The 17,055-nt window shown below is 52.9% G+C and overlaps 1 protein-coding gene across 4 annotated transcripts in view; it reads right to left on the bottom strand.

Moving 5' to 3' along the window:
• IGSF21 (immunoglobin superfamily member 21) overlaps nucleotides 1-17,055 on the bottom strand; it is a 552,595-nt gene that overhangs the window by 398,006 nt on the left and 137,534 nt on the right. The gene's annotated exons all lie outside the window — the stretch shown is intronic.

The following is a 17,055-nucleotide window of genomic DNA, read 5'->3' on the forward strand; positions in this document are numbered from 1 at the left end:
TTTCACATGGAACCTATTATACATACATATACTGCATAACATATTCTTGGTGCTGGGGGGTTCTGTAACACTTCATATATATCATCTCCATTGTCCAGGGCCGGGCGTCCGGCAGCCATGATTTTCACACAATCAGTGGGGCCGCCGGCAGAATAAAACATATGCAGGTATCTGCTTTTTATTTGCTGGTGGTAAAAGTTCTCCCACAGGAGCGCAGCTCCCGGAGAATAAAAGCTGCACAAGTAGCAGCAGAACGTCTAGAAATACACTGAAGTCACCAGCGAGTTGTGGTGTAAGGCTCACAGTCAGGAACACTGGTCTGTAGAGGAGCGGAAAACAACCAAAAAGCACATTACACAGGGCACATGATAAACCTGCGGAGAAGGGCAAGACATGGGCACAAGGCCGACCGCGGATAGGACAGTTATACTGTGGCACCACAGTCTATGGCACGCAGCGCGGTGGTGGCACCGTATGGCACGCAGCATAGTGGTGGCACCGTATGGCACGAAGCATAGTGGTGGCACCGTATGGCACGCAGCACAGTGGTGGCACCATATGGCACGCAGTGCGGTGGTGGCACCATATGGCACGCAGTGCGGTGGTGGCACCGTATGGTACAAATCAACACAGCATAGTGGTGGCACCGTATGGCACACAGCACGGTGGTGGCACTGTATGGCACGCAGAACAGTGGTGGCACCGTATGGCACGCAGCACAGTGGTGGCACCATATGGCACACAGAATAGTGGTGCACCTTATGGCACACAGCACGGCGGTGGCACCCTCCTTACATTCTGACCCTCCTAAGCACCTGCCTTATATGCTGTCCCTTCTGGGAACCCTCCTTACATGCTGACCCTTCTGGGCACCCGCCTTCTATGCTGACCCTCCTGAGCACCCGCCTTATATGCTGACCCTTCTGGGCACCCTCCTTAAATGCTGACCCTCCTGGGCAGCCTCCTTACATGCTGATCCTCCTGGGCACCCTCCTTACATGCTGACCCTCCTGGGCACCTTACATGCTGACCCTCCTGGGCACCCTCGTTACATGCTGACCCTTCTGGGCACCCTCCTTACATGCTGATCCTCCTGGGCACCTTACATGCTGACCCTCCTGGGCACCTTACATGATGATCCTCCTCGACACCCTCCTTACATGCTGATCCTCCTGGGCACCTTACATGATGATCCTCCTCGACACCCTCCTTACATGCTGACCCTCCTGGGCACCCTCCTTACATGCTGACCCTCTTGGGCACCCTCCATACATGCTGATTCTCCTGGGCACCTTACATGATGATCCTCCTCGACACCCTCCTTACATGCTCACCCTCCTGGGCACCTTACATGCTGACCCTCCTGGGCACCCTCGTTACATGCTGACCCTCCTGGGCACCCTCCTTACATGCTGACCCTCCTGGGCACCCTACTTACATGCTGATCCTCCTCGACACCCTCCTTACATGCTCACCCTCCTGGGCACCTTACATCCTGACCCTCCTGGGCACCCTCGTTACATGCTGACCCTCCTGGGCACCCTCCTTACATGCTGATCCTCCTGGGCACCTTACATGCTGACCCTCCTGGGCACCCTCCTTACATGCGGACCCTCCTGGGCACCCTCCTTACATGCTGATCCTCCTGGGCACCTTACATGCTGACCCTCCTGGGCACCCTCGTTACATGCTGACCCTCCTGGGCACCCTCCTTACATGCTGATCCTCCTGGGCACCTTACATGCTGACCATCCTGGGCACCCTCGTTACATGCTGACCCTCCTGGGCACCTTACATGATGATCCTCCTCGACACCCTCCTTACATGCTGATCCTCCTGGGCACCCTCCTTATATGCTGACCCTCCTGGGCGCCTTACATGATGATCCTCCTCGACACCCTCCTTACATGCTGATCCTCCTGGTCACCTTACATGCTCACCCTCCTGGGCACCCTCCTTACATGCTGACCCTCCTGGGCGCCTTACATGATGATCCTCCTTGAGGACACCCTCCTTACATGCTGATCTTCCTGGGCACCCTCCTTACATGCTGACCCTCCTGGGCACCCTCCTTACATGCTGACCCTCCTGGGCACCTTACATGATGATCCTCCTCGACACCTTCCTTACATGCTGACCCTCCTGGGCACCTTACATGCTGATCCTCCTGGGCACCTTCCTTACATGATGATCCTACTCGACACCCTCCTTACATGCTGATCCTCCTCAACACCCTATTTACATGCTGATCCTCCTGGGCACCCTCCTTACATGCTGATCCTCCTCCACACCCTCCTTACATACTGACCCTCCTGGGCATCCTCCTTACATACTGACCCTCCTGGGCATCCTCCTTACATGCTGATCCTCCTGGACACCCTCCTTACATGCTGACCCTCCTGGACACCCTCCTTACATGCTGATCCTCCTGGGCACCCTCCTTACATGCTGACCCTCCTGGGCACCCTCCTTACATGCTGACCCTCCTGGGCACCATCCTTACATGCTGACCCTCCTGGGCACCTTACACGATGATCCTCCTCGACGACACCCTCCTTACATGCTGATCTTCCTGGGCACCCTCATGACATGCTGACCCTCCTGGGCACCCTCCTTACATGCTGACCCTCCTGGGCACCTTACACGATGATCCTCCTCGACACCCTCCTTACATGCTGATCCTCCTCGACACCCTCCTTACATGATGATCCTCCTGGGCACCCTCCTTACATGCTGACCCTCCTGGGCACCTTACATGAAGATCCTCCTCGACACCCTCCTTACATGCTGACCCTCCTCGACACCCTCCTTACATGCTGACCCTCCTCGACACCCTCTTTACATGCTGATCCTCCTGGGCACCCTCCTTACATGCTGACCCTCCTCGACACCCTCCTTACATGCAGATCCTCCTGGGCACCCTCCTTACATGCTGATCCTCCTGGGCACCCTCCTTACATGCTGACCCTCCTGGGCACCCACCTTACATGCGGATCCTCCTGGGCACCCTCCTTACATGCTGACCCTCCTCGACACCCTCCTTACATGCTGATCCTCCTGGGCACCTTACATGCTGACCATCCTGGGCACCCTCGTTACATGCTGACCCTCCTGGGCACCCTCCTTACATGCTGACCCTCCTCGACACCCTCCTTACAGGTTGACCCTCCTGGGCACCCTCCTTACATGCTGACCCTCCTCGACACCCTCCTTACATGCTAATCCTCCTGGGCACCCTCTTTACATGCTGACCCTCCTGGGCACCCTCCTTACATGCTGACCCTCCTGGGCACCCTCCTTACATGCTGACCCTCCTGGGCACCCTCCTTACATGCTGACCCTCCTGGGCACCCTCCTTACATGCTGACCCTCCTGGGCACCCTCCTTACATGCTGACCCTCCTGGGCACCCTCCTTACATGCTGACCCTCCTGGGCACCCTCCTTACAAGCTGACCCTCCTGGGCACCCTCCTTACATGCTGATCCTCCTGGGCACCCTCCTTACATGCTGACCCTCCTGGGCACCCTCCTTACATGCTGTCCCTCCTGGGCAACTTACATGCTGACCCTCCTGGGCACCCTCGTTACATGTTGACCCTCCTGGGCACCTTACATGATGATCCTCCTCGACACCCTCCTTACATGCTGATCCTCCTGGGTACCTTACATGATGATCCACCTCGACACCCTCCTTACATGCTGACCCTCCTGGGCACCCTCCTTACATGCTGACCCTCCTGGGCACCCTCCTTACATGCTGACCCTCCTGGGCACCCTCCTTACATGCTGACCCTCCTGGACACCTTACATGCTCACCCTCCTGGGCACCCTCCTTACATGCTGACCCTCCTGGGCACCCTCGTTACATGTTGACCCTCCTGGGCACCTTACATGATGATCCTCCTCGACACCCTCCTTACATGCTGATCCTCCTGGGTACCTTACATGATGATCCACCTCGACACCCTCCTTACATGATGACCCTCCTGGGCACCCTCCTTACATGCTGACCCTCCTGGGCACCCTCCTTACATGCTGACCCTCCTGGGCACCCTCCTTACATGCTGACCCTCCTGGGCACCCTCCTTACATGCTGACCCTCCTGGGCACCCTCCTTACATGCTGACCCTCCTGGACACCTTACATGCTCACCCTCCTGGGCACCCTCCTTACATGCTGACCCTCCTGGGCGCCTTACATGATGATCCTCCTTGAGGACGCTCTCCTTACATGCTGATCTTTCTCGGCACCCTCATTACATGCTGACCCTCCTGGGCACCCTCCTTACATGCTGACACTCCTGGGCACCTTACATGATGATCCTCCTCGACACCCTCCTTACATGCTGACCCACTTGGGCACCTTACATTCTGATCCTCCTGGGCACCCTCCTTACATGATGATCCTACTCGACACCCTCCTTACATGCTGATCCTCCTGGGCACCCTCCTTACATGATGATCCTACTCGACACACTCCTTACATGCGGATCCTCCTGGACACCCTCCTTACATGCTGACCCTCCTGGGCACACTCCTTACATGCTGACCCTCCTGGGCACCCTCCTTACATGCTGACCCTCCTGGGCACCCTCCTTACATGCTGACCCTCCTGGGCACCCTCCTTACATGCTGACCCTCCTGGGCACCCTCCTTACATGCTGACCCTCCTGGGCACCCTCCTTACATGCTGACCCTCCTGGACACCTTACATGCTCACCCTCCTGGGCACCCTCCTTACATGCTGACCCTCCTGGGCACCCTCGTTACATGTTGACCCTCCTGGGCACCTTACATGATGATCCTCCTCGACACCCTCCTTACATGCTGATCCTCCTGGGTACCTTACATGATGATCCACCTCGACACCCTCCTTACATGCTGACCCTCCTGGGCACCCTCCTTACATGCTGACCCTCCTGGGCACCCTCCTTACATGCTGACCCTCCTGGGCACCCTCCTTACATGCTGACCCTCCTGGGCACCCTCCTTACATGCTGACCCTCCTGGGCACCCTCCTTACATGCTGACCCTCCTGGGCACCCTCCTTACATGCTGACCCTCCTGGACACCTTACATGCTCACCCTCCTGGGCACCCTCCTTACATGCTGACCCTCCTGGGCGCCTTACATGATGATCCTCCTCGAGGACGCTCTCCTTACATGCTGATCTTTCTCGGCACCCTCATTACATGCTGACCCTCCTGGGCACCCTCCTTACATGCTGATCCTCCTCGACACCCTCCTTACATGCTGACCCACTTGGGCACCTTACATTCTGATCCTCCTGGGCACCCTCCTTACATGATGATCCTACTCGACACCCTCCTTACATGCTGATCCTCCTGGGCACCCTCCTTACATGATGATCCTACTCGACACCCTCCTTACATGCGGATCCTCCTGGACACCCTCCTTACATGCTGACCCTCCTGGGCACCCTCCTTACATGCTGACCCTCCTGGGCACCCTCCTTACATGCTGACCCTCCTGGGCACCCTCCTTACATGCTGACCCTCCTGGGCACCCTCCTTACATGCTGACCCTCCTGGGCACCCTCCTTACATGCTGACCCTCCTGGGCACCCTCCTTACAAGCTGACCCTCCTGGGCACCCTCCTTACATGCTGATCCTCCTGGGCACCCTCCTTACATGCTGATCCTCCTGGGCACCCTCCTTACATGCTGTCCCTCCTGGGCAACTTACATGCTGACCCTCCTGGGCACCTTACATGATGATCCTCCTCGACACCCTCCTTACATGCTGATCCTCCTGGGTACCTTACATGATGATCCACCTCGACACCCTCCTTACATGCTGACCCTCCTGGGCACCCTCCTTACATGCTGACCCTCCTGGGCACCCTCCTTACATGCTGACCCTCCTGGACACCTTACATGCTCACCCTCCTGGGCACCCTCCTTACATGCTGACCCTCCTGGGCGCCTTACATGATGATCCTCCTCGACACCCTCCTTACATGCTGATCCTCCTGGACACCTTACATGCTCACCCTCCTGGGCACCCTCCTTACATGCTGACCCTCCTGGGCGCCTTACATGATGATCCTCCTCGAGGACGCTCTCCTTACATGCTGATCTTCCTCGGCACCCTCATTACATGCTGACCCTCCTGGGCACCCTCCTTACATGCTGACACTCCTGGGCACCTTACATGATGATCCTCCTCAACACCCTCCTTACATGCTGACCCACTTGGGCACCTTACATTCTGATCCTCCTGGGCACCCTCCTTACATGATGATCCTACTCGACACCCTCCTTACATGCTGATCCTCCTGGGCACCCTCCTTACATGATGATCCTACTCGACACCCTCCTTACATGCGGATCCTCCTGGACACCCTCCTTACATGCTGACCCTCCTGGGCACCCTCCTTACATGATGATCCTCCTCGACACCCTCCTTACATACTGATCCTCCTCGACACCCTCCTTACATGCTGATCCTCCTGGGCACCCTCCTTACATGATGATCCTACTCGACACCCCCCTTACATGCTGATCCTCCTCCACACCCTCCTTACATGCTGACCCTCTTGGGCATCCTCCTTACATGCTGACCCTCCTCGACACCCTCCTTACATGCTGATCCTCCTGGGCACCCTCCTTACATGCTGACCCTCCTGGGCACCCTCCTTACATGCTGACCCTCCTGGGCACCCTCCTTACATGCTGACCCTCCTGGGCACCCTCCTTACATGCTGACCCTCCTGGGCACCCTCCTTACATGCTGACCCTCCTGGGCTCCTTACACGATGATCCTCCTCAATGACACCCTCCTTACATGCTGATCTTCCTGGGCACCCTCATAACATGCTGACCCTCCTGGGCACCCTCCTTACATGCTGACCCTCCTGGGCACCTTACATGATGATCCTCCTCGACACCCTCCTTACATGCTGATCCTCCTCGACACCCTCCTTACATGCTGATCCTCCTGGGCACCCTCCTTACATGCTAACCCTCCTGGGCACCTTACATGAAGATCCTCCTCGACACCCTCCTTACATGCTGACCCTCCTCGACACCCTCCTTACATGCTGACCCTCCTGGGCACCCTCCTTACATGCTGACCCTCCTGGGCACCCTCCTTACATGCTGATCCTCCTGGGCATCCTCCTTACATCCTTACCCTCCTGGGCACCCTCCTTACATGCTGACCCTCCTGGGCACCCTCCTTACATGCTGATCCTCCTGGGCACCTTACACGATGATCCTTCTCAACGACACCCTCCTTTCGTGCTGATCTTCCTGGGCACCCTCATTACATGCTGACCCTCCTGGGCACCCTCCTTACATGCTGACCCTCCTGGGCACCCTCCTTACATGCTGATCCTCCTGGGCACCTTCCTTACAAGCTGACCCTCCTGGGCACACTCCTTACATGCTGACCCTCCTCACATGCTGATCCTCCTCGACACCCTCCTTACATGCTGATCCTCCTGGACACCCTCCTTACATGCTGACCCTCCTGGGCACCCTCCTTACATGCTGATCCTCCTGGGCACCCTCCTTACATGTTGACCCTCCTCGACACCCTCCTTACATGCTGATCCTCCTGGGCACCCTCCTTACATGCTGACCCTCCTGGGCACCCTCCTTACATGCTGACCCTCCTGGGCACCCTCCTTACATGCTGATCCTCCTGGGCACCCTCCTTGCATGCTGACCCTCCTGGGCACCCTCCTTACATGCTGACCCTCCTGGGCACCCTCCTTACATGCTGATCCTCCTGGGCACACTCCTTACATGCTGACCTTCCTCGACACCCTCCTTACATGCTGATCCTCCTCGACACCCTCCTTACATGCTGATCCTCCTGGACACCCTCCTTACATGCTGACCCTCCTGGGCACCCTCCTTACATGCTGATCCTCCTGGGCACCCTCCTTACATGCTGACCCTCCTCGACACCCTCCTTACATGCTGATCCTCCTGGGCACCCTCCTTACATACATGCTGACCCTCCTCGACACCCTCCTTACATGCTGATCCTCCTGGGCACCCTCCTTACATGCTGACCCTCCTGGGCACCCTCCTTACATGCTGACCCTCCTGGGCACCCTCCTTACATGCTGACCCTCCTGGGCACCCTCCTTACATGCTGACCCTCCTGGGCACCCTCCTTACATGCTGACCCTCCTGGGCTCCTTACACGATGATCCTCCTCAATGACACCCTCCTTACATGCTGATCTTCCTGGGCACCCTCATAACATGCTGACCCTCCTGGGCACCCTCCTTACATGCTGACCCTCCTGGGCACCTTACATGATGATCCTCCTCGACACCCTCCTTACATGCTGATCCTCCTCGACACCCTCCTTACATGCTGATCCTCCTGGGCACCCTCCTTACATGCTAACCCTCCTGGGCACCTTACATGAAGATCCTCCTCGACACCCTCCTTACATGCTGACCCTCCTCGACACCCTCCTTACATGCTGACCCTCCTGGGCACCCTCCTTACATGCTGACCCTCCTGGGCACCCTCCTTACATGCTGATCCTCCTGGGCATCCTCCTTACATCCTTACCCTCCTGGGCACCCTCCTTACATGCTGATCCTCCTGGGCACCCTCCTTACATACATGCTGACCCTCCTCGACACCCTCCTTACATGCTGATCCTCCTGGGCACCCTCCTTACATGCTGACCCTCCTGGGCACCCTCCTTACATGCTGACCCTCCTGGGCACCCTCCTTACATGCTGACCCTCCTGGGCACCCTCCTTACATGCTGACCCTCCTGGGCACCCTCCTTACATGCTGACCCTCCTGGGCTCCTTACACGATGATCCTCCTCAATGACACCCTCCTTACATGCTGATCTTCCTGGGCACCCTCATAACATGCTGACCCTCCTGGGCACCCTCCTTACATGCTGACCCTCCTGGGCACCTTACATGATGATCCTCCTCGACACCCTCCTTACATGCTGATCCTCCTCGACACCCTCCTTACATGCTGATCCTCCTGGGCACCCTCCTTACATGCTAACCCTCCTGGGCACCTTACATGAAGATCCTCCTCGACACCCTCCTTACATGCTGACCCTCCTCGACACCCTCCTTACATGCTGACCCTCCTGGGCACCCTCCTTACATGCTGACCCTCCTGGGCACCCTCCTTACATGCTGATCCTCCTGGGCATCCTCCTTACATCCTTACCCTCCTGGGCACCCTCCTTGCATGCTGACCCTCCTGGGCACCCTCCTTACATGCTGATCCTCCTGGGCACCTTACACGATGATCCTTCTCAACGACACCCTCCTTTCGTGCTGATCTTCCTGGGCACCCTCATTACATGCTGACCCTCCTGGGCACCCTCCTTACATGCTGACCCTCCTGGGCACCCTCCTTACATGCTGATCCTCCTGGGCACCTTCCTTACAAGCTGACCCTCCTGGGCACACTCCTTACATGCTGACCCTCCTCACATGCTGATCCTCCTCGACACCCTCCTTACATGCTGATCCTCCTGGACACCCTCCTTACATGCTGACCCTCCTGGGCACCCTCCTTACATGCTGATCCTCCTGGGCACCCTCCTTACATGTTGACCCTCCTCGACACCCTCCTTACATGCTGATCCTCCTGGGCACCCTCCTTACATGCTGACCCTCCTGGGCACCCTCCTTACATGCTGACCCTCCTGGGCACCCTCCTTACATGCTGATCCTCCTGGGCACCCTCCTTGCATGCTGACCCTCCTGGACACCCTCCTTACATGCTGACCCTCCTGGGCACCCTCCTTACATGCTGATCCTCCTGGGCACACTCCTTACATGCTGACCTTCCTCGACACCCTCCTTACATGCTGATCCTCCTCGACACCCTCCTTACATGCTGATCCTCCTGGACACCCTCCTTACATGCTGACCCTCCTGGGCACCCTCCTTACATGCTGATCCTCCTGGGCACCCTCCTTACATGCTGACCCTCCTCGACACCCTCCTTACATGCTGATCCTCCTGGGCACCCTCCTTACATACATGCTGACCCTCCTCGACACCCTCCTTACATGCTGATCCTCCTGGGCACCCTCCTTACATGCTGACCCTCCTGGGCACCCTCTTTAAATGCTGACCCTCCTGGACACCCTCCTTACATGCTGACCCTCCTCAACACCCTCCTTACAGGTTGACCATTACAGGCTCCCTAATTACAAGCCATCATTATTACCTAATATTAGCTGCTGTAACATTGTAATCTGAGATCCCACCGGCAGTAATGGCCGCAGAGCCGCACATCTCGGTGTAAACACGAAGCGGAGGATCAGTCCTGACAAGAACCACAACCAACAAGATGACCTGCAAGGTCTCCTGCGCTGCCACAAGCTGACACATTGTAACGTGGGGCCTGGACTCTGACCAGCTGGAAATAGACACAGTCAACTTTTCTTATTCTAAATTATCTCAGAGTGAAACAAAATGAATCCTGGCTGAAATCTGCAGCAGAGAAAACATAACCGGCAGAATTAAAGCCGCAAGGATGTGGGATTGAGAGATTAGAGCTGCAGCGGCTGCAAGAGGATTATTGGGGAAGCGGCGGAGAGATTACGGCTGAAGAAAAAAAATGATTTTATCTAAATTGCTAAGAAAAAGGAAGTGAGTTCCTAGGATGGCGTGGCCGTACCACGGGATTCTGGGTAAATAATTCAGGGCGCACATATAAAGACATTTCTGTAATCCGCATTCTGTATCATTAATATTTCATTTTGGACATAACAGAAGCATTACTGGCGGGGCCGGCTCCACGGACCGCACACGACTGTATACATGGCGTAATGCGTCCTATTTATCTGCTACAATCCGGGCATTGTGCCACCCTATTGTGCCCAACAATGCAGGCTCATCCACGGGGGGACCGTGACCCACTTTAATCATTAATTGGATTACATTTTCTATATTTTGCAAAATCACCGATTCACTGCATCTGTGGACTGGTCATAGAGGCAGCTGCTGCAGGGCCCAGGAGAAGGGGGCTTAGACGACAGAGGATCCGGACACAACCGGACCCCAGAATGCCGACAGAGGATCCGGACACAACCGGACCCCAGAATGGAGAGTGGGATGGCACTGACCAGCATTAGAAGGGGCATATAGGGCCCCTCTGATACACCTACAGTAGGTGCGCACCTACACTTACTCACTTACTGTTATGCCCCCTAAACATCCCCATATGACTGTTCTGACAGTTTCATGTTGTTTTATACCTTTCTGCTTCACTCCCTGTCCCCCGACACCAGTGCTGCTGTCACAGCCATCACTTCCTCTTCAGAATCCTGTGCTCCCTCCTGACTACATTTCCCATCATTCCTTGTGCTAAACTACAAGCCAGCAGTGAGCATAGACCCATAACTCCGCCCACAGCCCTCCCAATGCTCCCCCCCTCCCGTCACACAGCACCGGCACCATGTCCTGTCTAGGACACAACTGCAGACTACGTGCATAGATGTAACAAAGCACCAGAACACCAGCCCTGAAATAAACATGATCACCATGACCTCCTCACTGACTAATGTTGGGTGCATGGATGGATGAATGGACGGGTGCATCAGTTAGATGGGTCGAATCGGTGGGTGAATGGATGGGTGGTCGGATGGATGGATGAATGAATGAATGAATGGTTGGATGAATGGATGGATGGAGAGATAGATGGATGGGTGGTCGGATGGATAAATGGTTGGTTGGTTGGATGAATGAATGAATGGTTGGATGAATGGATAGAGATGGATGGGTGGTTGAATGAATTAATGAATTAATGGCTGGCTGGATGGATGGATGGATGGGGGGTGGATCTGTTAGATGAGTGGATGAGTTGAATTTGGTGGATGGGATGAATGAGTGGTTGGATGGATGGGTGAAAAGATGAATGGATTGATGGATGGCTGGGTGGGTTGGATGGATGGATGTGTGGGTGGAATGGATGGTTTGGGTGGAATGGATGATGGTTTGGAAGGGATGTGGGTGGATGTGTGGGTGGGATGGATGGATGGGATGGGGTATGGGTGGATATGTGGAAACAGAGCGAGATATTAGTCATTCATATTACAGAGTATACAGCAGGGTGTGTAGATATTACACAGGATACAGAGCAGTGTGTAGGTATAAATATACACCCCGCTCTATACATGCCGGTATGAATGACAGCTCCGGAGGGAGAGCTGTGTCTGCAGCTGCATGCACAGGAGCAGTGTGACCTCTGCTGAATGAAGACCTTCATCAATTCATGAAAAAAGATGCACAGTTTAGATCTGTACCTGGAGCAGCCGAGAATATGATGAAGAAGGAGGCAGATTTTAGGCTACGACAGACGTCTACAGACATTGCAGATCTGCTATAGTTTGAGATCATAGCCATATCCTAGTAGAGCAGGGCTGCAGTGTAAAGAATGATGGAGGGATGGAGCAGTAGACAGTTTTACTGAAGCAGTTGATATGTGTAAACCCAACATCAGCTATCGCCACTGATCATATCTGCACCATTTTAGGTGCAGTGCAAAGTATGGTGGATGGACATAGCAGACGCCCGAGCAATGACAGGCCATGGATGTTTGACCCTACTATAGACCCCTATAGGCAGATGTGATGAACAGCTGCCAACACTGCAGACCATTAATAATAACGTCACACAGATCGCGGCACATGTGCATCCACGGTACGGAGAGATTTCCAGAATGTTCTCAGCCTTTCCGCGCCGTGGAGACGCCATCATTGCTCTACACCGTGCAGTAAAGATGACGAGACAGATTAGAGTAAATGAAACCATCTGTCGTTCCTGAATGCAGTTAAGCTGACGGATTTGGGCGGGATGTTCCACGATTACCGCTCCTGGCCGCACCATAAGCCTCCTGCCCGCCGCACTCCATTATAAGTGAAATGCCGCCGAATTACAGAAATCCCAAGTACACAGGTAATAACTTTCTAAATGTCTTAGCAGAAGAAAATAATTGCTGCCATTGTGACAGATCTCCAGCATAAGAAACGTATGAGCAATCACAGCTGAGGGTTTGTTACAGTTGTATCAACACCAGACAATCAGAGACAATCAGATGACGTCAGGCGGCACACCGAGGACGTCAAGCGGCAAATCTAAGACATCAGGCGGCACACCGAGGACGTCAGGCGGCACAATGACATCACTTCTCCTCTACATTCTGCGGCATAGCTCCTACTTGTCATGCTGTGTGAGCAGTGTGAGGGGTTTCAGGTATGGGTTGTTGTCAGGAACATGATATATTTGATTGTCTATGATCACGCACACTGAGCTTTGCTACTTCCATTAAAGCTGAGCACAGACACACGCTGTGGGCTTTTCCGACCCCCCCCCCCCTCTTCACTCTGCCTAGAAAGCTCTTCTACTCTCTTGGCATGCAGGCAACTCCCTCCCCCCCTGCATACTGCTGAAACTTGAAACTCCAGTGTGGCACTATTCCCCCGCTCCCTCTCGAATGCAGGAGTGTGCAGAAAACCAGTTTGACTGAAACCATGTACTCTTTTGTTCATGTACAAACCTAATACTAAGGTATAACTTTACCCCAATTAGTGACAGAGATATGAAAGTTATATATTTGGTATGTGCATCGGCCGGCCCATCACCCAGTGCATTCTCCAATTTCTTGTACCCTTGGTATTCGAGAAATTAATTACTGCCTACTCGCGTGCAAAGCCAGGACATATTTGGTCTTCATAGAATGCTAGTCGCAAAACAAGGTCATTGGTAATTCCGTCGTCACTATACGAGGTTGCATCCTGGAGCTACGGGGGATATGAATGTTCCATAACTCTGAGTCCCTCTGAGAAAGTAGGAGTGCATTCCATAGCTCCGCCCACTCAGTGATGTCACGACCAAGGTGCATTAGTTCCTGAGAGCTCAGTTTTCACTAGCCTTTGACCAGGAAGCTAGCTGAGAGACGCCCTGTAATTAACTTGATGTATCGCCCCTCCCCCGAGCCACATGGTCTGCCATGAGCTGAAATGATATAAGGAACTGTAAGTGCCTTTTCTTCTGTTAATCCCTTTTTATTTGCAATTGTCTGTACATACGATACTTGTCTACTTTTATAATATCGGTTCATACTTTTGTAAACACTGCCTACCTTTTTGGAGTAAAATAAAAAATTACTAGCTTCGATTCTCCTTGCTCTATAAAGTACTGTCACGTCCTTTCAGGTGAATTACGCTACTAATTTGGGTTGGCTCCGGACCCGTTATTAAGAAATCAGAGCTGGTGGCAGCAGACTTGTCCTGTGCGTTTGGGAGACTTTGTAGCGACGGACGGCGTTGATAATTATTGTTCCCGCCTGAGTGGGAGTAGTTATATCGCCCTCGCTGCAGTGTGCCCATTAGCCAGTAAAAAGTAAGGCAGCCTTTCTGACGACTAATTATCCTAGGTGCAGTACCCTGTCTAACCTAAGGGTAAGGGGGCGCCAGAGAGCTGCAAGTTCCAAACTGGAACTAGGAAGTGGGATATAGATAAATCCCCTTCAGAAAGAACCAGGCAACCAAACAACCCCGGTTCATGACATATTAGTGTGAGCGGTGGGGATGATAAAGATATCCTCCCTGTTTTTCGTGAGTTGTTTTTTTTAACTGCCAGGCCACATATGGGGCACTTGAAGGGACAGAAAGGGGCATAATTATTAGAAAGAGGCACAGCACAGGCAATATTACTTTATAGAAGAAAAATACGGTCACTCTGTCTATACTAAAGCACTATTAGGAGGCAGAGAGTGGGCAGTATTACTAAATGTAGGAACAGGGGCGCTATTACTATATGGAGGTATAGAGGGGGAATTATTATAATATGGAGGTACAGAGGGGGTATAATTACTCACCCGATGAGCAGTGGGTGGGCAAAATGCCAGAAGAGCCAAAAACAAACATTATGGTGTAAAACAGCCAGACGCAACCTGAGCTACACACCTACCAACATAACACCCAGCACCGCAGAAATCTGAGATTCGGGGCTGGGGTACATGGGGATCAGAGGGGGAGGAACATGCAACCTGTCAGGAACATGAGGTATTTGATTGTGTTTTATCACGCACACTGAGCTCTGCTAAGTTCCTTAAAGCTAAGCTGATACACGCTGCGGGCCATCCCGACCCCCGCTCTTCTCACTCTGCCTGCTTATGTGTGTGAATCCTAAACCCCTCATTTCTCCCTCCCAAAAGAATTTTTATTGCTTTTATCTGCAAATAGCAGACATCTCCCTAAAACTACTCATTCCCCCTCCCATCAAATACCAGCCAAAACTGATGTAGAAGCCCTGAGTTCCTTTGTTCTATTAACGTGATATATATGGGCACCGACCCAAACTAGAAATATACGAATTACATATTCCGGATGTCCCTCGATAGATCTATCACTCACTGAAACCGCTAGAAGCTAAGCACAAAGTGCAAAGAGTAGATTTCTTTGTAAGCAGGTCATGTAATTAATCTCTATTTACACTTAAAAGAATCGCCCCAAGGTGGTGCACCACGTGATCCTGGGGTATTTATTATATGAGGTTCACATAGCGAGATATGCATAAAAATAGTTTTCATATTCTAAGCAAAGGGGGAAGCATCAGCCCCTAAGTTATGTCACCACAGGGGGAGTACCTGGGTTTTGGGCTCTGAGATAACTAAGTGGGACAGCAGTTTGCAGTGTCTTTTGTCCGGGGGCTCTAGCTGCTATAGAGAGTGGTGTTATGCATCTGGATATATGCTCACCTTTCCCCTAGCACACGGCTGCCATGATGATGCCATGAGATAATGACCTGTAAGTTCTCTTTTCAGTGCTAATCCTTTTTTTATTTGTAATCTGTAATGTACACATGATTTTGTCTTCTTTATAATATATTTTATACTTTGTAACCACTGCCACCTTTTTATGGAGTAAAATATATAATTTGCTAGCTTGTCTCTCTCAGCTCTATAAACGAACTGTCGCTTCCTCTGAAGTGAATTACGCTACTGATTTGGGTTGGCTCCGGACCCGTTAACCCTTGTGGAATCGGAGCTGGTGGCAGTATACTTTGTTCCGTGCGATTGAGAATCTTTGTAGCAATGGCGGCGTTGATAATTATTGTCCCTGCCTGTGTGGGAGTAGTTATATTGCCCTCGCTGCAGTGTGCCCAATAGCCAGTACATAGCAGGCAGCCTTTCTGGCGACTAATTACCCTAGGTGCAGTACCTAGTCTGACCTGAGGGTAAAGGGGGCGCCAGAGAGCTGCAAGCTCCAAACCGGAACTGGGAAGTGGGATATAGATAAATTCCCTTCAGAAGGAATCAGGGGCAACCAAACCACCCGGTTCGTGACAAAATGGTGTGAGTAGTGGGGACGATAAAGGCATCCTCTCCGGGATCCCTGACATATTGTTGGCAGCACGGTGTGAACCGTGACACAACCACTGACCACAGTCTAAGAAATGCACAACATCAGGACAACGGTCCGAATAGCCAGAAATTCTTATTAAAAAGAACTTGCTAAGTAAACTCACCACCAGCAGAATAGTGAGCGCAGCTCTGGAGTATAATACAGGAGGTAACTCAGGATCAGTAATGTAATGTAAGTACACAGTGACTGCACCAGCAGAATAGTGAGTGCAGCTCTGGGGTACAATACAGGAGGTAACTCAGGATCAGTAATGTAATGTAAGTACACAGTGACTGCACCAGCAGAATAGTGAGTGCAGCTCTGGAGCATAATACAGGAGGTAACTCAGGATCAGTAATGTAATGTATTTACACAGTGACTGCACCAGCAGAATAGTGAGTGCAGCTCTGGGGTATAATACAGGATGTAACTCAGGATCAGTAATGTAATGTATGTACACAGTGACTGCACCAGCAGAACAGCGAGTGCAGCTCTGGGGTATAATACAGGATGTAACTCAGGATCAGTAATGTAATGTATGTACACAGTGAAGAATAGTGAGCGCAGCTCTGGAGTATAATACAAGATGTAACTCAGGATCAATAATATAATGTATGTATCATTTCTTATATCATTTGTAAAATGGTATAATAAGCTTTAGGTGTAT

Source organism: Ranitomeya variabilis, chromosome 4 (assembly GCF_051348905.1).
Source record: "Ranitomeya variabilis isolate aRanVar5 chromosome 4, aRanVar5.hap1, whole genome shotgun sequence".
Taxonomy (NCBI): domain Eukaryota; kingdom Metazoa; phylum Chordata; class Amphibia; order Anura; family Dendrobatidae; genus Ranitomeya; species Ranitomeya variabilis.